The 22,320-nt window shown below is 44.9% G+C and overlaps 1 pseudogene across 1 annotated transcript; it reads left to right on the top strand.

Annotated features, from left to right (window-relative positions):
* Positions 1 to 19,842: 19,842 nt before the first annotated feature.
* LOC307054877 (NUT family member 2F-like) lies at positions 19,843 to 21,896 on the top strand (annotated as a pseudogene). The gene is made up of 3 exons: positions 19,843 to 20,073; positions 20,470 to 20,585; positions 21,105 to 21,896. The product of its transcript is annotated as an NUT family member 2F-like (transcript).
* Positions 21,897 to 22,320: the final 424 nt, after the last annotated feature.

Raw genomic sequence — 22,320 nt, 5'->3', positions numbered from 1 at the left:
GTAAATATTTAGGAACCCAACATAGAAGCACCTCAATACATAAGGCAAATACTAACAGCCATAAAAGGGGGAATCGACAGTAGCACATTCATAGTAGGGAACTTTAACACCCCACTTTCACCAATGGACAGATCATGCAAAATGAAAGTAAATAAAGAAACACAAGCTCTAAATGATACATTAAACAAGTGGGACTTAACTGATATTTATAGGACATTCCATCCAAAAACAACAGAATACACATTTTTCTCAAGTGCTCATGGAACATTCTCCAGGATAGATCATATCTTGGGTCACAAATCAAGCCTTGGTAAATTTAAGAAAATTGAAATTGTATCAAGTATCTTTTCCGACCACAATGCTATGAGACTAGATATCAATTACAGGAAAAGATCTGTAAAAAATACAAACACATGGAGGCTAAACAATACACTACATAATAATGAAGTGATCACTGAAGAAATCAAATAGGAATAGGAAATCAAAAAATACCTAGAAACAAATGACAATGGAGACACGATGACCCAAAACCTATGGGAAGCAGCAAAAGCAGTTCTAAGAGGGAAGTTTATAGCAATACAATCCTACCTTAAGAAACAGGAAACATGTCAAATAAACAACCTAAACTTGCACCTAAAGCAATTAGAAAGAAGAACAAAAAAACCCCAAAAATTAGCAGAAGGAAAGAAATCATAAAAATCAGATCAGAAATAAATGAAAAAGAAATGAAGGGGGCTTCCCTGGTGGCGAAGTGGTTGAGAACCCACCTGCCGATGCAGGGAACACGGGTTCGTGCCCCAGTCCGGGAAGATCCCACATGCCACGGAGCGGCTGGGCCCGTGAGCCATGGCCACTGAGCCTGCGCGTCCGGAGCCTGTGCTCCACAACGGGAGAGGCCACAACAGTGTGAGGCCCGTGTACCGCAAAAAAAAAAAAAAAAAAAAGAAAAAAAGAAATGAAGGAAACGATAGCAAATATCAATAAAACTAAAAGCTGGTTCTTTGAGAAGATAAACAAAATTGATAAACCATTAGCCAGACTCATCAAGAAAAAAAGGGAGAAGACTCAAATCAATAGAATTAGAAATGAAAAAGGAGAAGTAACAACTGACACTGCAGAAATACAAAAGATCATGAGAGATTACTACAAGCAACTCTATGCCAATAAAATGGACAACCTGGAAGAAATGGACAAATTCTTAGAAATGCACAACCTGCCAACACTGAATCAGGAAGAATAGAAAATATGAACAGACCAATCACAAGCACTGAAATTGAAACTGTGATTAAAAATCTTCCAACAAACAAAAACCCAGGACCAGATGGCTTCACAGGCGAATTCTATCAAACATTTAGAGAAGAGCTGACACCTATCCTTCTCAAACTCTTCCAAAATATAGCAGAGGGAGGAACACTCCCAAACTCATTCTACAAGGCCACCATCACCCTGACACCAAAACCAGACAAGGATGTCACAAAGAAAGAAAACTACAGGCCAATAACACTGACGAACATACATGCAAAAATCCTCAACAAAATACTAGCAAACAGAATCCAACAGCACATTAAAAGGATCATACACCATGATCAAGTGGGGTTTATTCCAGGAATGCAAGCATTCTTCAAGATACGCAAACCAATCAACGTGATACACCATATTAACAAATTGAAGGAGAAAAACCATACGATCATCTCAATAGATGCAGAGAAAGCTTTCGACAAAATTCAATACCCATTTATGATAAAAACCCTGCAGAAAGTAGGCATAGAGGGAACTTTCCTCAACATAATAAAGGCCATATATGACAAACCCAAAGCCAGCATCGTCCTAAATGGTGAAAAACTGAAAGCATTTCCATTAAGATCAGGAACAAAACAAGGTTGCCCATTCTCACCACTCTTATTCAACATAGTTTTGGAAGTTTTAGCCACAGTAACCAGAGAAGAAAAGGAAATAAAAGGAATCCAAATCGGGAAAGAAGAAGTAAAGCTGTTACTGTCTGCAGATGACATGATACTATACATAGGGAATCCTAAAGATGCTACCAGAAAACTACTAGAGCTAATCAATAAATCTAGTAAAGTAGCAGGATACAAAATTAATGCACAGAAATCTCTGGCATTCCTATACACTAATGATGAAAAATCTGATAGTGAAATCAAGAAAACACTCCCATTTACCATTGCAACAAAAAGAATAAAATTTCTAGGAATAAACCTACCTAAGGAGACAAAAGACCTGTATGCAGAAAATTATAAGACACTGATGAAAGAAATTAAAGATGATACAAATAGGTGGAGAGATATACCATGTTCTTGGATGGGAAGAATCAACATTGTGAAAATGACTCTACTACCCAAAGCAATCTACAGATTCAATGCAATCCCTATCAAACTACCACTGGCATTTTTCACAGAACTAGAACAAAAAATTTCACAATTTGTATGAAAAACAAAAGACCCCGAATAGCCAAAGCAATCTTGAGAACATAAAACGGAGCTGGAGGAATCAGTCTCCCTGACTTCAGACTATACTACAAAGCTACAGTAATCAAGACAGTATGGTACTGGCACAAAAACAGAAAGATAGATCAATGGAACAGGATAGAAACCCCAGAGATAAACCCACGCACATATGGTCACCTTATCTTTGATAAAGGAGGCCGGAATGTACAGTGGAGAAAGGACAGCCTCTTCAATATGTGGTGCTGGGAAAACTGGACAGGGACATGTAAAAGTATGAGATTAGATCACTCCCTAACACCATACACAAAAATAAGCTCAAAATGGATTAAAGACCTAAATGTAAGGCCAGAAACTATCAAACTCTTAGAGGAAAACATAGGCAGAACACTCTATGGCATAAATCACAGCAAGATCCTTTTGGACCCACCTCCTAGAGAAATGGAAATAAAAACAAAAATAAACAAATGGGACCTAATGAAACTTCAAAGCTTTTGCACAGCAAAGGAAACCATAAAGAAGACCAAAAGACAACCCTCAGAATGGGAGAAAATATTTGCAAATGAAGCAACGGACAAAGGATTAATCTCCAAAATTTATAAGCAGCTCATGCAGCTCAATAAAAAAAAAAAAACCCAATCCAAAAATGTGCAGAAGACCTAAATAGACATTTCTCCAAAGAAGATATACAGACTGCCAACAAACACATGAAAGAATGCTGAACATCATTAATCATTAGAGAAATGCAAATCAAAACTACAATGAGATATCATCTCACAGCAGTCAGAATGGTCATCATCGAAAAATCTAGAAACAGTAAATGCTGGAGAGGGTGTGGAGAAAAGGGAACACTCTTGCACTGCTGGTGGGAATGTGAATTGGTACAGCCACTATGGAGAACAGTATGGAGGTTCCTTAAAAAACTACAAATAGAACTACCATATGACCCAGCAATCCCACTACTAGGCATATACCCTGAGAAAACCATAATTCAAAAAGAGTCATGTACCAAAATGTTCATTGCAGCTCTATTTATAATTGTCCGGAGATGGAAACAACCTAAGTGCCCATCATCGGATGAATGGATAAAGAAGATGTGGCACATATATAAATGGAATATTACTCAGCCATAAAAAGAAATGAAATTGAGGTATTTGTAATGATATGGATAGACCTAGAGTCTGTCATACAGAGTGAAGTCAGAAAGAGAAAGACAAATACCACATGCTAACACATATATATGGAATTTAAGAAAAAAAATTGTCATGAAGGACCTAGGGGTAAGAGAGGAATAAAGACACAGACCTACTAGAGAATGGAGTTGAGGATATGGGGAGGGGGAAGGGTAAGCTGTGACAAAGTGAGAGAGAGGCATGGACATATATACACTACCAAACGTAAAATAGATAGCTAGTGGGAAGCAGCCACATAGCACAGGGAGATCAGCTCGGTGCTTTGTGTCCACCTAGAGGGGTGGGATAGGGAAGGTGGGAGGGAGGGAGATGCAAGAGGGAGGAGATATGGGAACATATGTATATGTATAGCTGATTCACTTTGTTATTAAGCAGAAACCAACACATCATTGTAAAGAAATTATACTCCAATAAAGATGTTAAAAAAAAAAAACAAAAACAAAGAAACTGACTCAACCAAAAAAAAAAAAAGACACAGACCTACTAGAGGATGGAGTTGAGGATATGGGGAGGGGGAAGGTTAAGCTGTGACAAAGTGAGAGAGTGGCATGGACATACATACACTACCAAATGTAAAATAGATAGCTAGTGGGAAGCTGCCGCATAGCACAGGGAAATCAGCTCGGTGCTGTCTGACCACCTAGAGGGGTGGGATAGGGAGGGTGGGAGGGAGGGAGATGCAAGAAGGAAGAGATATGGGAACATATGTATACGTACAACTGATTCACTTTGTTATAAAGCAGAAACTAGCACACCATTGTAAAGCAATTATACTCCGATAAAGATGTAAAAAAAACAAACAAAAAACAAACAAAAAATAAATAAAATAAAATGCATCTTTTTAAAAGAGGGTAAAGCAATTTAGAATTTCGCTTATCAAGGATAAATTAAAAAACTAATTGTCTTTTCTGTAAAAATACAGCCATCTAGACATGTGAGTTTGATTTGTTCCATCTGTCAGAAACCTAATTTTAATCCAACCTCTTTTTGTAAACTAATGGGTTTCACATGGCTGTACCTGACAGTGCTGAAATTCTGAAATGACAACCATGACGTCTCTGTATGTTTGTGTTCTTGTATGTGTCTTTGTCTTTGGATAACATTGCTGAAGTTGATTTGTGGATGAGCTCTATTTAATTGGCTTAAAGAAAAGTAAGCACTTACAAACCAAACTATCCTAAATAAAAGAGAAACTGAGCTAAATGAGCTTCAGGTTCATGTGAACTGGGAAATATTCAGTATTAATTAAGACCTGGTATTAACGTTTGTTTGTTGATCTAATTAGTTTAGACATGCTGTTACAGTCATCAACATTAAGTATAATACTTTTATTGTGCATAGGTTTAATATAAGCTAAATAAAATCTTGTTATATCTGTTGCAAATTTGTCAGCAAGGAAATAACTTGATGTGAAGAAACTTTTAAGGAAAGAAAATGCAAATGAGATAAGAGCTTTAGGTGAACTTTTTAAAATACTTATGTTTTAGGAAGGTCTATGTAAAATTAATCTCTCCAGATATTTGACCACTTGAAAGTCAGAATTGTGCTAAAGTAAGTGACAGAAGGTTTATGGAAAGTGGACCCTGAAAAAAAGAGTTCTGTTCGAGTCAGGACTTACTAACTTTAAAATAAGCTAAACTGAGTAAAAAATTTTTTAAAGTAAGCTGGTGCACAACTTGAATTTCGCTTTTCTCTCTGTTAAGAAGACAAGCTTTCTTAAGATTTTGGACTGCCTTTGATACCAGATTTTAAGTTTTTCTACCTTTTAAGAGATCTGTTCTGTACTTGCCTTTGCAATCTTTTATTGTTACTTTGGCTAAGTGAATAACTATTGTTTCACAGTGACATGTGATCCTATCTGACTGTTTTAAACCCTTTTCTTATTTTTTTGACAAAACTTCCCAAAGCAAATTATAATGAAGTTCCTTTGACCTCTAGGTAACTTTGGGGTGCTTCAAAGGGCCCCTGAAACACCCCAAAGAGAGATATTAGCTAATTAGATTGACTTGGTATATTGAATTACACGGGAAGTGTTGTCAAATAAGCAATAAATCTTCTTAGGTTATATTGTATGCCAAATGATACAGGTATTCTACAGATTATATGGAGTTCCTAAAATGTGGTATGTCCTGGTAAAATGTTACCAGTCAGAATTCTCTTTATTATCTGAAAGTGTTGCATGTCACTGCAGTAACCACGTTACTTTGTCAATTGCACGGTAATCAGATTTAAAGGTGCCTTCTTAAGTCTTTCCTCATTGTACACAGTTATGGTTTCACTCTGATGCCTTTGCAAAAATGCTTCCTCTTCAAGAAGATTTATAGAAGGGACCTTTGGATAAATACAAGTTTCTGGTTTTCAAACCATAAAGGTGAACTGGGTAAGAACTTGAAGAATTCTAATGGGAAACCTGATGGCTTCATAAAGCTGTTAACAAAAATGATTAGTTTCACATGACTGGGTACACTGGTGACTATGGTTATAATTTTTATGGTTTCTACCTGAAAAATGAGTGTTTTAAATCTGTGTTTTCCAGGTGTAAGCAAAACCCTCCCCTTAAACTAATTATGACTTACAGTAATTTCTTAAATTATACCCTTGTAAGCAGAATTGAAACATTTATCTTTTTCTCTCTACCTGGGTGATCCTGCCAGTAGCATATGCTTGTCTCAAAGATTAAGCCATGCATGTCTAAGTACGCACTGCTGGTACACTGAAACAGTGGATGGCTCACTAAATCAGTTATGGTACCTCTGGTCTCTCGCTATTGCAATTGGATTACAAGTAGTTATACTGATCATTGTTCTTTGTTTCCATATTGTTTGCTCTTTGTGTCTCCTTGCTGCACTCTGTCTTTGTTAACGTTACTAGCTGCATTACTTATATCCTGTCTATTTTATAAGATTGGTGTCTCTTACAGTACCCACTATGTAACCAGGCCTCCAACAATACTTCTATGGATAAACATCTTGAGGAAATAGACCACATTTATAACATGAAATAATTGTAATAGTGTGATTCTAGGTACGGGAGGAAGCAACAAGGGAAAATGTCTCCTGGATCATAATTAGATAGAGGATCCAGAGGATCTTTAATCATCAATAGGGCCTAATCCAAAAACTAGCACCTGGAGTGGCATATCAAGAATTCTCCCCTGACCTGGGATGAGCCTCACAGCGCCGTGGGACAAAATTTGATCCTGAAATGTCTCCCAAATATTGATCAAAATCCTGACCAAGAGGAGAGGATCTGAGAAATGGAATATTTCCTGACACATCAGTCATTAGCGACTGCAGCCCTCCAACGTGAGCCGGTGAGCCCTGACGAAACTCAGGATATGAGAATATAGGATACAGGCCCCGGATAGCTGAGGTACATATCAAATGAATGATTTCAGTGAGCCCAGACTCTTGCATCTTCCCATACATAGAAAAGTGCTAAATTCCTTAACTTCAGATGCTGCCTCCCAGGCTTGAAGCCCTCAAAATTCCCGTCAAATAGATCATAACTCGCAACTTTTAGGTTGAGAATATTTTTTTAAGGCTACAGGTGTAAAGGAGACACTTTCCAGAGAAGAACAACAAAAAAAAAAAACGTTTGGAACACTGGCACCGATGGTGGACACTCCCGGAAAGATCCATCTGACGAAGCAATTAGAAGGGCCATCACCCCTTTTTCCACAAGACTGTGGAATGGACATTGACAGTAGGGAATTGTAACAGGGAAGAGCCAAATCTGGCTACACGTTGGATCTGTTTCTTTTACTTTAACCTTTGCCTTCCGCTGCTTTTGTTCACTAAAAGGATACTGTCTGTACCTGTACATAATGGCCTGCCTCGGGGAACCCTGTCCCTCTGTCTGAATGTTAAACCAAAGTGCCTTTGTTCAGGGAAACATATGGACTCCGTCCACCTGTGGATGGCTACAATTAAGAAGAAATTAACACATCTCCTCCCCGAGGCTGGCCATTCCAGGGGCTATTCGCAAAACTTATGGCCTTCTTACTTTACCTCCTCATCTCCTCCCCATCTCTGTGCTATAAAAGAAACTGGCACCCAAACCCCGATAAGATGGTTATTTTGAGACTTTACTCCGCCATCTTCTCGGTCTACTGGCTTTCCAAATAGAGTCATGTTCCTTGCCTCAACACCTCATCTCCGATTTATGGCCTGTCATGCGGCAAGCAGAGCAAGCTTGGACTTGGTAACATCTTTACTCAGGACACGGTGTCACAAAATGGGACACTGTTTTCTGTTTGTTTGTTTTGTTTTTGTTTTGGGCCACGCCATGTGGCTTGTGGGATCTTAGTTCCTCGACCAGAGATCGAACCCGCGCTCCATGCAGTGGAAGCTCGGAGTCCTAACCAATGGACTACCAGGGAATTCCCATGGGACACTGTTACCTTGCAGTCATGGCCCTCACCTTTGTGAGACAGAGGTAGTAGTGTAGCAGGATTGAGAACGTTGTAAAGTTTAAAGATTAGGTGGTGAAAGCAGGATTTCACAGGAAGTTAATCTAGTGATACTTGCAGTGAAATGTTGTCAATTCAGCGTTAAGAAGACTGTGGACAATGTGTGGAGTTTGCAAATAAACTTCATTTTCTAGAGTCAAATCTGCCAAGGCTTCCACTAAATTTGCAGTTGTGGCTATAACCTTAAGACAACTGAGATAGGCAAAAGCAACTGAATCAAGTTGTATGCTATAACAGGCAATAGGCCTATGTTTACTACCATGCTCACACAGTTCTGTGCGGCCTGATTATGCCTTTCATGCACAAATAAAGTAAGAGGTTTTGAATAACCTAAAGTTAATCTATTAAGTAGAGATCTCTTTTCGAACTTAAAAGGGCTAATATACTTTGCCTCCAGTGGAGATCTCACCTTGAAGTATCCGGATCGGGCTTCCCTGGTGGCGCAGTGGTTGAGAGTCCACCTGCCGATGCAGGGGACACGGGTTCGTGCTCCGGTCCGGGAAGATCCCACATGCCGCAGAGCGGCTGGGCCCGTGAGCCATGGCCGCAGAGCCTGCGCGTCCGGAGCCTGTGCTCCGCAAAGGGAGAGGCCACAACAGTGAGAGGCCCGCCTACCGCAAAAAAAAAAAAAAAAAAAAAAAAAAAGTTTCCGGATCAACCTGAACCTGATCATTTGGGTAACCCTAAGGCAGGCAGCTCTTGCAGTGCTTGTTTTAGCCTTATAAAAACCTGCTTATGTTTAGCTTCCCAAGCAAAGGATTCAGGAACTAAATCTTTAATAAGTTCATAGAGTGGAAGAGGTAACAGAGAAATTTGGAACCCAGAGCTTGCAATAACCAGTTAAACCTAGAAATCCACAATGCTAGCACTTAGTTGTGAGTCTAGGAAGTTCCTGTATCAGCCTAATTCTCTCTGGAGGTAGCTGAATTCCTTCAGTGCTTAGATTACGTCCTAGGTAATGCACAGCGTCTACGGATAATTGTAATTTTTCCTTTGTGTTCTTTTTCAGCAAACTGTTGCAGCAAATAAATGGAATCTTTTATGAATGCCTTATGGAATCTTTACAGTAGCTGAGTACAGCAGGAGGTTATCTCCATATGGTAAAAAGGCTGATTTCTCAGGGAACTACAGGGTACTTAAATCTTGGTGAAGCACTTGGGAGAAAAAGAAGGGGTCCCAGTGAACCGTTGAGGCATAAAAGTGCAGGTATATTGTTGATTGTTCCAAGTAAAGGCATGTAGATATTGGCTGTTGGGCCTCCGGGATGCTGAAGAAAGGTGAACAAAGGTCTCCAACTGTAAACCATTTCAAGTCAGTTGAAGCTTGTGACACAAGGGTGGCTAGTTTTGGAACAACAGGAAAACAGGGAAAAACTATTTTTATTAACAGCTCCCAAGTCCTGGACAAATCGCCATCCTGCCAGGTTTCCAACCAGGCAAGATTGGCATGCTGCAGGGAGGAGTACAGGAATGATTACCTCCTGGGCAATTAAGTCTTCTACAATAGCTATGAGACCTTGTATGACCGCAGGCTTTAATAGCTGTTGAGGAAACCTAGGGAGAGGTTTAGCTACATCTATCTGAATCTTTATAGGTTTGCATTTTTTTATTCTTCTGATGTTAACACTGTCAGAAGTAGTCCCCAGATTTGCAGGCATCTCCATCCAATTAGGGAACTTTTGTTGAACTTCCGCTTTTATGTCCAGGACAGATTGTAAGGAACATAAATGATCAGGTTCAGGAAATTTTAAGGTGAGATCTCCACTGGAGGCAAAATGTACTGACCCTTTTAAGTTAGAAAAGAAATCTCTACCGAATAGATGAACTGGGGCTATATTGCATAGCAAAAAGGAATCTTGGTTGAGATAAAAATTCTCTCTGAACTGTATTAGGTACTCCCACTATGGAAACATCCTCTTTACTCAGAGGGACCTGTTGTTCTTTGAGGGTGGGATTTAGAGTAGAAAGCACAGCTCTGGTTAGGGCTAGGGGTAGGATGTTAAAGGGTTAGGTAATTATGTTTACAGTTAGGGTTAGAGTTTAATGTAGATTTCAAAGTAAAATATGAGAGTGGGGTTTAAAGTAGAAAGCATAGCTCCAGTATCAACTAAAATTTGGCAGTTTTTCATTATATTTTCCTCTGGGCTGTTTAAGGTCATTGCTGGTAATAGTTTACCAGAGAACCTCTGGAGTTCTGCCAACTAGGGGAGAGGGTCATGGGGGGCCCTTGCTTTGAGACAGATATGAGAGCATTTGTGAAGAGTTTGCATAGGACCTTTGAGGACACCTCTTTTTCCAGTGTCCTCACTGATTACAAATGAAACGTCAACTTTGGGTCATCGAATTGATCATGGACACCTAGGAGGTTGTAATGGGGGAGGCCCAGGTGTTATTTTGTGTCTCTTGCCTTAGAGCTGTTGTAACTGTAAGGCTATGAGCTTGGTGGATTTCTGTTTGTGATCTTGCTCCAGGGTCCTTTCAAAATGCTCAGCTATAGTCAGGCCTACAGCCTCCCACCCTCTTTTCTGCCCTTTTATCAATCCACTAATCTCAGAAGATAATCCATTTACAAAGAGGGCAGTTAAAGCAGGCTGAGTGGCCTTTTTATTCCTTGGAACACCAACTGCTGTAAAAAGAGAGCTTCCAAACTGGCTCTAAAGTCTTCCACAGATTCACCCCTCTTTTGTTCGTTCGAGTGAATAATAGACCAATCATTATTAGGCCAATTAATAATAGACCAAGTGTGAGCAGGGAAGATTTTAGGAATAGCTTATAAAAGGTTAGTTGTTATTCTGCAAGCCTTTTTACGTTGAGGATCTTGAATATCATCCTAGGGATTATGTCATTTTGCTTCCCACATCCATTCTGGGGCTTCCCCCAGTCCTACCAACATGTGTACAAGCGGATAAAGATCTAGCAGTTTGGGGACATACGCCCTGACAGTGACTCTAAATTCTTCAAAAAATGTTGGGGGTTCCTCCCTAGGTTTAGAGAATTCTTTGACTACAGCTCTCAGTTCAGTCTTTGACCAAGGGGTAAAGGACACCTGAGGGGGCTCACCTGCAACCTCAGGTAGTTTTACTTTAAATGGCAATTGTTAAATATTCTCTTTGGAATAGAAAAGTATTTCAGACAGAAAATGAGTAAAACAAGAGTACTCAGGTGAAAAAAGAAAGGGGGGGACAGTAGGAGTTAAATCTGCAGTCACATCCGTCCTATGGTCTTTTGTTTCTTTTGTCTCTTTAATTTTTCATTAGCTTTTTGTTCTAAGTCTCTAAACGAAGCTATTTTGGAATCTTGAAACCTGTAAACTTTTACATACCAAGTAAAGCAGGCATCTCATTCTCCCTGTGCAATTTGTGAACCCTTGCTCTCTAGTGTTTTCCTTAAATGAACAATCTTGTCTAACTGGAACATGCTCCACAATGACCACTGTAATTCTAGATCAATATTAGTATAATTTTACCATCTTTCTAAATATCTACAACCTCCAGGACCATAGTTCTTAAATATAAAATAAGCAGGTGTGCCAGAAGCCGGCATTCTCAACTCTTTGGCGATAAAGGATCTCATTTCCTTAGCTAGCCTTTGTCAACCCAAAAGAACACACACAAAAACTGCGCCTTAATATATCAGCAGTAACAAAGAGATGTTACTATGTCCTGGACAAAAGAAGGCCTGGTATGCACCACCACCAATTCTCAGGGATCCTTGGACTGAGGAAAAAGATCCAACCGGCAAATCCCAAGGAATGGGGACTGCAAACTGATTCCAAACAAAATGGAGAACTATAGCCGCCACCAACAGCTCCGAGCATGGAAACTGGGGGCTGATTCCAAACAGATGGGCAAGTGCAGACTACACTGTCAGCAGTGCCCAGTGTGGAATCCAGGGAACAAAATTAGGGGCTACGGTTTACCACTCAAAAATATACTGGCAATAACCAAGAGATGTTACTGTGTCCTGGGAATTTCCATCTGAAGGGCTAGGGGTTTGGCCTCAGGGAGAATCCTCTACCAGCCAAACTGACCTGCCCTGTAAAGGAAAGCCAATTAGATTGGGAGCACAAACACAAAGAGAATGGAGCTCAAACCAAGAGGAGCTTACCAACAACCTTCAGGAATGGCCAGAAAGACAGTGAACTCAAAGGAGTTGTGGGCACCACACCTGTTTCTCCTTGTCCCAAATGTTATCAGAAATTTGCTTCACATCCCATCACTGCCACCAATATATTTACCTTTTTCTTTTTAAAAAGATAAGCATTTAATCATAAAATCATCTTGTTAGCAGTAGCAATCATAAGAGTGGATTTTAGAAAAGTGCACATTCATATTTTTATACAGAACATTTCTGGAGGGATACATATTAAACTGTTAGTGACCACCTCTGCATGCCACCAATGTATTAAAAGACAAAATTTAACTGAGTAAATTGGAAGATTTACTTTGAATTTTGAATAAATTGGCCTTATTAAATGATTCATGAATCAGGCAGCATCTCATCTGATAGAAAGGACGATACTCCAAAGGGTTACACAACATGGAAGGCTTTCTCTTTTTTTTGGCCACGCCACATGGCATGTGGAAATCTTATTTCCCTGACCAGGGATCAAAACCATGCCCCGTGCATTGGAAGCGTGGAGTCTTAGCCGCTGGACCACCAGGGAAGTCCCAGAAGGCTTGTATAGTAAGGAGGGTGGGACAAGGAAAGAAAGTCATCATCAAGGGAAAAAATGAAAGTTCACTGGAGGAAAGTAAAACTTCAGGTGACAACGGCATCTCATTGGCTAAACTGCGGAATTTTCTATTAGCTATTTCTATTTTCTATTTCTTGTTGCTGGCCAGGAAGGAAGTCTTCCGTCCTCCAGCTGGGGTAGTAAAGTGGTTGCACTTCCTCTTTGGGGTCAGTAAATGACCTCTTCCTGTTGGGGTAATTGATGATGAGGGACACGGCATGAGAGCTCCCTCTACGGGTCTTCCAGACTCCAATTCTAGTGGAGGCTTCCTTTTGTTAACATTCACAGCATGTTTTATTGGCAGGAGGAGTCACAATGAGGGAGAAAAGGCCACAAGACTCACCATAAAGAAGGCTCAGAAATGCTTGGGTGGGTCCAAGGGAGGCACAAGGTGGCTGTGGGGTCAGCTGATGGCTACAATGATCACATGGTTCCCTCTGATGGGTTTGCAGCTCGATGTGGAAGAGTGAATAAAAGGGTCAGTTCATCCTATCAGAGAAACATGAAACTGAGGTAAGCTTCCCACTGCTAGAAGCATCTTGAGCCTTCAGAAAAGAACAGAGAACATGTCTAAAGGGGTTGGGAACATCAGAGCCATATCTCCTCAGAGTGGGACTCCCCAGACTCTCCAGGTCTCAGTCCCCAATGCTCCCTCAGTGACAAAGCCTCCCTACCTCTGTCCTTGTCAGCTCAGTGATCCCTAGAGGTCCTGCCTATCCGTGAGGACTTAGGTTTCCATGAGACAGGTTGGTTGAGACCTAGTGATACAGTTGACCAACCTGATACACAACAGTTCCCACCACCCTGGGGCAGCTGGGCTCAGGGACACATGGCTCTGGACCCCATGTGGAGGGTGTCCTTGCACGTCAGCTGTGCCACAGAAGAGCCAGTAATGCCTGTAGCTGTCCAACCGATCCTCAAGGGGTTTTCCTGGGAGAGCCCTTGGTCATCTGACCTCCTATCCAGGAAGCCCCATGACTTTCTGATTGCTGTCTGTCACGCCAACAACACACCTGTGAAGGTTCTGCTCTGCATGGCCATCTGTCCACCAGACCCCCCCTTCTAGGGACCCAGATGCTAGGACCACACAAATGCTGAAGGAGTGTCCACCTGCCTAAGGTACAGACACCCCTGTATCCATCTGCATGATTTCTACTGGGAATCAACAACATTTATGGGGATTCCCTGGCCCTAAAGAACAGACCAACCTGATAGGAGCAATGCAATGATTCACAATTACCAGGGTCAATGCACATATACAAGGGCCCATAGCCCCAGAAGACCCACTCACAATTCACATGAGTGTCCCACACATACCCACCGATGCCCAAACATTCTTGCTTCATACATACATAATCCAAACACACACATCAGTGGTACACTGGTAAGTGCTTGATGAAAAGCTCTCCGAGAAAGGCGGGAAAGAATTCACTTATGGTATCTACATGGTATAAATATTCCCAGCATGACCAATGTCAAGCTAACCACCTGACATCACTAAACACAGAGCTGGGAAGAGATATGCACCATTGACTCTCCCAAGATAGTAGGAACCAGTTCCAGCACATCCCATACCTTTTCCTGTGAATATGTGCACAGAACCCACTTACACCCCAAGTAGAACTCTCAACTCCCACAACAGATATATAACCAAAAGGATACCACATATACATATGTGTTTGTACATATACATATATATATATATATATATATATATATATATATATATATCCTGAACACACACGTACATTTCTACCCTCACCCTGAATAAATACACAAACAGACCACCTCTTACTACCTAAATTTTTACAGATGAAACCTTACTCATCCTGAATATTCACATTCCACTCTCACAACTATATATACACACACAACATGGGCCTGAAAACAAACATATGCAACCAATATGCCATCCAGATGTACACACTGAGTACCTAAACACACAGGCTCACCAAATACACAACTGTCTCATGTGCAACCCCAAAAAAGACCCATATGCAATCCCACAGACCCAAAATACATATACTCCAGGATTCCTGTACACACACATAACCTACACAGTCTACTGGTTTCCAAACACACAAACTAAACTCTCACATCCCACAGAATACATACCCCAGAAAGCCCAGGAACTCAAAAACACACACAGACACAAAGAATCTATACTTATCAAATACAGCTGACCCTTGAACAACTTGGGGGTTAGGGCGCCAACCCTCTATGCAGTGGCTCTGCATCCATGGATCCTGTAGTAGTCCTGTAGTATTTACTGAAAAAGAAATCCACTATAAGTGGACCCGTATGGTTCAAACCCGTGTTGTTCAAGGATCAACTGTACATATAAGTCCACCTCACTAATACTGAGAACACACATACAAGCAACACCACTAAATTCTTCAGGCATTACATTTTGAAATAGACACATAGAGGACTCTAAGCCTCCTGATACACTCACAAATCACAAATACACACACCCACAAACTACTCATGAGTATACACTCCAAATGCTCAGACACACTCAAAACAGAAAAACAGCAACAACCTCTGCAGTCTTCCTAATATACATACACAATTCTCACACACCTATGGACACACACATGCAAATATTCCTAACCCCTGAACATATGGATCCCCTCCCAAACACTATACATTATGCTACCTCTCCAGAATACAAGCTCCCCACCACTACCCCAACATATAAACTGTATATGTGTGTGTGTGTATATATATATATGTTTCTACCCTCACCCTGAATATATAGACAGACCACCTCTTACTCCTACCAAACACATGTATAAACACCCTAGCGTTCTCCAAAGAAATACTGTTTGAATACTCCTAACAACTCCATACCTTATGAACAAACTTTGATAATGCATGCACCTGATGATGGACACGCACACGGATTAGAATACACAAGTAAGATACATGGAAATATCTCCAGCAAACCATTTATGAAACAACTTCCATATATCAAATTATCCCTAGCTATCAGGAGCCAGCTCACACATATGCAAGTACTAATAAATACCCGTATCACATATTTCTAATACATACAAATGCAATTATCCATCTTCCCTGTAGAAACATAGAACCCCACCTCTCTATCAGATACACATATACTCACTTCCAAAAATACATAAGCCTAAGAGGCTCCTACTGAAAATTACAAATGCACAGCCTCAGCAAATATTCCTCCAAGTGGCCATGTCCCTTGAATACACACACAAACTCATTTAACACACAACTCTCCACAAGCCCCAAATAGAACCACAATTACCCAGTACACTACAAATAGGCAATAATGTCGCCCTATACGCCCTTTGTTCCAAATACACATACAGTACCACAATACTGGCGTATACATAACCCCACATCCCCAACCTCTCACACAGAATTAACTCTGCCATCTGGCAGAATACAGGATCATACAAACACAACATACCTACACATTCAACATCCACCAGTCCCATAAAATAGTCACAGACTTGCCCTCTACACATCCAAATATACATAGACAGCTCCTGAAAATGCACACCCACAAACACCCCATAACCATACAACATGCCCTGAATACACAAATGATCAGCCTACATTCCCCAAATATACAAAATAAACAGACTGGACACCCAAAGTAATATACACCACTACTTTTCCTGACATTGCCCTTATGCATATGCAGATAATCCTTCCAAATCCACCATTAGACACACACAAATCCCCAAATTCATGGGTGAAAAAAACACATGTAAACATATTCCCCAAACACCAAATTATAAACCCCTAATCACCAACTCCTTGAGTAGGCCTGCGTCACATCCCAACACCCTCCAAATACAACACTCACTCTTACACATTCTCACAAAAACACAGGCATGACCTCCCTTCAAACACAAATATCCACGGACAAAACCAACCCACACATTTGACTACATATCAGATTCCCACCAACCAATGAAATATGTACAGACCCCATCTATGCTTGCAAATCAATCATGATTTGACACCAGACTACAAATACATGTTTCTTACCACATTCAGCAAAGTTGCTCGCATCACTGACAAAAGAATGCAGTTTGAACATAAGTGGTGACTGATGTTTTTATGATAAGAAGGAAGACACTAGTGAAACGGTGAGTGTGTTCCTTCCATCTTCACTCATGTTCCAATCACCTGAGCTACACCTTCGGAACCAGATGAGGGTTTTCAACTCGCAAGAACTTCCTCGCTGGGAACCTTCGTGACGGTCTCTTCTTAACACCAGCTCTTGTGAGATGTGCACTCGTGAGTTTTATATTGCACTCGTGAAACCCATGCACTTAGCTACAAAGAGTTCTGGAGAGCTCCGCTGTAAGCACAGTAGCCTCAAATTGGGGCAAGTACTTTAATGCCCTTTGGACTGCAGTTCCTTGGATCTTGTTAATGCCCACCACCCTGTGAGTCTAGCCAGCTTGCTGTTCCATGATTCTCATGGTAATATGGCCTGAAGACTTGCAGTCAGAGAGGGTCGTGGTGTAAGTTGAGGAGCCAAGGAGTGGATGCCGCACTCTCCTGTGCTGCCGTCACCTTTCATACAGGACTTGAGTGTACATGGCCCCGGGAGGTCACTTCGGAGGAGGAGGAGGAGCGCGGGGCCCAGGAGAGCGCTCAGTGCACGCCTCGACTTCGTTGTTGTGGAGAATTCCAGTAGGAACAGGGTGATGGTAGAGCTCTCCTAAGGGCGTGGGCTCTCTCCCGCTAGAGTTGTGAGCCTGGCAGGCATTTCCATCCTAAACCTCCGGTCCCTCGTAAAAAGGGGACAATCACACTTCACTCAGAGGATGTGCAGAAGACTCCTTGGGCTAATCTATGAACTGTGAGCAGATTGCCTGGCACATGCCACGCCTCATTGATGATGGTGATTTTTATTATGAAAAGGCAGCCTTGAAGAGGAAAAGAGCTCCCCAAGGCACAGTGTCCCAGCTCTAGCCTGGGAGTGGATGGTCATCCTTGAGTGAGTGTGAGGCGGTGACAGCAGTAGCCGGGAAGGCTTGTCTCTGCTCTCCCAGACACCTGCCTCTCACTCTCCTGTTGCTCAGTCATGCTGTGTTGAGTGATGTGTGGTCCACATTGGTGGGTGGGGTCAGGCAGGTGGGGGCTGGGCTGGGCACAGAGACTGACCCCGAGTGCTTACAGCCCAGTGCTTCGATCCCTGGCCCGCCTGAAGCCCACCATGAAGCTGGAGGAGGGACTGTGCAGGGCCGTGCAGGAATGGCAGCACATTAGCAACTCTGACCGGATGATTTACTACGAGATGGCGCAAAAGTGAGTCAGCATCCTGGGCCCAGGGGCTGCGTGGAGGGTGAGGCGAGTGGGTGACGGCAGGGTCTGGCCGTGGGGGTGCTCATCAGAGAGGACAAAGGAGAAGGGCTGTCGCTCGGAACAGGGGCCCCGCAGCCCAGAGGCCCTACAGTCCTCCAGAAACCCCTCCCTCACCTTGAGAGTTTGGGTCTTCTGTCCTTCCTCCACCAGGAGCTCTGCCCACCCCTGATTATGACCTACCCTTGCCCTGACATGAAGGTCTCAGGATGGGGCAGGGTGAAGCTGTGAGTCCAGTAGGCGTCCAACTCCGGCCATATGGGCTGGGCCGGGGAAAGAGCTCCACCTGCCAGTCTGCTGCTTCCTTAGTGGTGGCTGGCTGGCGGCCATTGACATAGATTTGGGACACCCTCTCCTCATGAAAAGTGGCCTGAGTGGGTACCCTGGCATCCCTGAAGAGGCTGAGGAAGCCAGCTGTCATCAGCCCAAGGGTCTCTGGCCCTTCCAGTGTTTGCTCCACGGTAATCCCCTTGGTTTAAGAAACAAAACCAAACAAACAAGCACCTCTCAGAGGAAAGGAAGGCCTGTGCTCTAAGCTCAGCATGCACATCGTCCAGCCTCTCCTGAACCCTGTCTCCAGGTCTATGTTCCAGAACTCTCAGTCCCAACCCAGGGTCCTGGATTTGGGCAAGGACCCCTGTGGGGAACACATGCCTGTTCCATCCTCTGGCTGTCAGCCCTTCATGTGGCTCTGGATGGGGGGCATGAGGAGGGTGCCCCCTGGGTCAGCCACGTGTCCCGTTGACCTGGTTCAATGCAGCGACCTGGGTCTATGCTATTGAATGCTCTCCAGTGCTGGTGAGGCAGGAAGAGTCCCAGATCTTGTATCAGTTCCAGGAGCAGCTCTCTGTTGTGGACAGCACCTCACAGGGCCTTGACAGCCCCAAGGCCCATCCTCTCCCAATCCCTCATTCTTGGCTGCCTTTGTTGGGCTCCAGAACCCAGGCCATTTTCTCAGGGTGGTCTGTGCCTCCGTCACCCCCCAGATTCATGGAATTTGAGGCAGAGGAGGAGATGCAGATTCAGCAGTTGCAGTGGATGCAGTGCGCGCAGGGCCTGCCTCCTCCAGCCCCACCGAAGCTGGATCCTCGGGGGCCCCCAGTCCCGAAAGTGGGCCTTCAGCCAGCCACCCAGGTTCCCACTGGAGTTGAACGCACAGGTAACAGGGGCCCAGGGTTGGCCACTGTTCCCATGTGGATCATTTTCCTTCAAGACAGGGGCATTGGTCTTTCAAGCAAAACAGCCACCGAGGCGGGGGGTGGGGGGGTGGGGTCTCAGATGCCCTTTGTCACTACAGGGTATTGACTTGGTCAACTTTGTAAGTTCTCTCACACCTCCCTGTCAAAAGACTGCACACAAAGTCTGCCTAAGAAGTGGGCTTGATGGGGACACCCCTGGAAAATCGGAGGTTCCCCACTTCCTTACATGTGACTCTCTTAGATGCCCCCTTACCTCCCCCCTCCAACTGTGCATGAGGCTTCAGGTGGTCCTGACCCCCCCACAACCACATCCATGTCCCCCAAACAATGCCCTCACCAGCGTGCGCTCGGTGGTCAGGAGGTGGACCGGGGGTCCCTCACCTTCCTTCCCTTCCTCCTGCTCTCCCTCAGCCTGTGCTCCCAGGATGTCCGGCCCCAGCGCCCAGCCCTCCCGCCCGACGCCACACAGGTCCCAGCGACCCCCGGAGCCCAAGGCACCCGAGGAGATTCCACCTGAGGCTGTGAGGGAGTATATGGACATCATGGAGGCGCTGGTGGGGCCCGTCCACTCAGCCACAGGCGACGGCACCTACTCGGACCCGGATCTCTTAAGCTACATTGACAAGCTGTGTTCCCAGGAGGACTTTGTCACCAAAGTAGGCTAGGCCTGGAGACTGGGGTCTGCAAGATGCCAGGGCATGGAACACTCAGCACCCAAGATCTGGGTTCTGCTCAGGCCGTTGGGACTTAAGCTCAGCTCCTTGTTCCTGAGCCTGGTGTTAGGGGAGGTTTACGCAGATGTTTGTGTGTATATGTTTGTGTCTGTCTGTGTGTATGCCTTTGTGTCTGTGTTTGTGCCTCTGTATATGTGCTCTTTTGTGTGTGACTGTGTATGTGCATGTTTGAGTGTGTGTGTGTGTGTGTGCACTGACCATCCCCGCCTTGTGGAGGAGAGTGGGGTGGGTCTCTGCTTTTCACTTTCCCTCCTGGCCTTCTTGTCTCACAGGCCACTCCTGGCCAAGGATGCTCACAGCCTCTTCTTTCTGTTCTAGGTGGAGGCAGTCATTCACCCTGGATTCCTGGCAGATTTGCTTTCCCCAGACCCACAGCTGGATCTCTTGGCCCTAGAGAAGGAGCTGGAGCAGGAGGAAGGGCTCACCCCCAAGAAGTGAGTCAGGGGAGGGAGAGGGACACTCAGGGAGCCAGGGGACCCCAAGGGAGGGGGACCCCAGGTGATCCAGGGGACAGGGGAACCCAGATGACCCAGGGGAGCCAGAGGAGAGAGGGATCCCCGGTAGAACAGGGGACACAAGGGACACCCAGGAAGACCAGGGCACGGAGGGACCCCAGTGAACAGGGGAGAGGTAGGGCCCCAGAACAGGAGGGCTACATAGCGCTGTCCATCCCTCCCCTGCCTGGGACGCCTGGCACGGGGAAGGGCCTGTTCTGGGGTGGGTGCAGTGCAGGGTGACAGGAAGGAGAGGACGGGGAGCCGGGAGGGGAGGGAAGGTCAGAAAGCTGGGAATAATGTGCAGGAGGATGGCAGGACTGCCACAGCGTCTGTATTTGGATTCGAGTCCTGGGGTCGCCCGTCCCCTCCTCCCCCCCGGGCCATTGTCCCACTGCCCAGTGCTCCTCCTCTCACACGTGTGTGTGGAGCCGTCACTGTCCTCCTCCCTCCTACCAGCTAGTGCAGAAACGACTCCTCGCCTTGAAAGAGGACGAGGGTGTGCGGGCAGCCCCGAGTCACAGTGCACCCGGAATGGGCTCAAGTCCTTCTGAGTCCGACGCCGGCCAAGGTGCCCAGAGGCACGACCAAGACCCCCATCTAGCGGTCAGTGTTGAAGCCTGCCCACCAGAGACTGACTCTGAGGCTCTTCATAGGCTCATCCAAACAGACACTGCCCTGTGCAGGCCCAAAGTCTTTGTTCCCTCTGGAGGACGTCAGGAGTTCTCTATATTCCGGCCCGTACGGCTCTCCCCTCCCCAGGGTCAAAGGCGCACTGGCCCTCTACTGAGATCCAGGGATGCGTCTGTTCTCAAAGAGGCCTCTCCTCTTCGGGAGGCCCGAGTGCCCAGGGACGGGTCCAGTGAGAACGAGGAGGTGCTCCGAAGGGTCTTCGTCGTAGACTCTCAGCATATACTGGTGCCTTTCGGGATGTCCCTCAGTCCTGCGCATGTCTCAGCCCTGGCTTCCTCTGGAGGTTGGGGGGCCCAGAGTGCTCCCCAGTCCCCCTCCTCTCAGAGAAGAGGCCTCAGCCCAGCTCCACCAGCCGCTCCCAAGTCGAGGAAGTGGGCTCTGTGTGGACGCCCAGCCGCTGCTGAGAAGCTGCCCATCCCCGGGGCTGGCCTCGGCGTCTCTGGGAGGCCAGCCTTGGCTCTGGGGCTGGCTCGCCCCTCACAGCCGAGAAAGAGAAAGCGTGACCCGTTTGACACAAAGAAGCGTAGGAAGAGGAGGAAGAAGCCCTGCAGCCAGTAGGGAACAGCTGGGCTGGCCCTCCAGGGTGAGGCCCCAGGGCAGCCCCCTGGGGAGCCTAGGGGCTCCTCCTCCTCCCAGTGCTGATCCTGGATGATGTGGGGGGAAGGGAGGGAGGGCAGGACCACCAGGGCGGGGAGGGAGAGCGGGATTGTGGGGGGTTAGGGAGGTGGGGGAGGTGGGTGTGGCCAGGTGTGGGTGGGAGGAGGACCTTTGGAGTGATGTATGTAAATTGTGAACAAAGATCGTTTTCGTGGGAAATGCCCTCAGGCCACTGTCATCTTGTTGGTGTTGAGCTGCTCCACAGAGAGCGATCCTGAGAGGAAGGAAGGATGAGGGAGGTCACAGGAGCTCTGGGTCTACAGGTGGCCACACCTTTCCTCCACATAGACAAGGACTCCTCAGGCTGCCCCTGGGAACGCACAGC

This window comes from Hyperoodon ampullatus (assembly GCF_949752795.1).
Source record: "Hyperoodon ampullatus genome assembly, chromosome: 6".
Classification (NCBI taxonomy): domain Eukaryota; kingdom Metazoa; phylum Chordata; class Mammalia; order Artiodactyla; family Ziphiidae; genus Hyperoodon; species Hyperoodon ampullatus.
The sequence above is the reverse complement of the archived record's forward strand: the minus strand, read 5'-3'. Positions and strand labels throughout refer to the sequence as shown.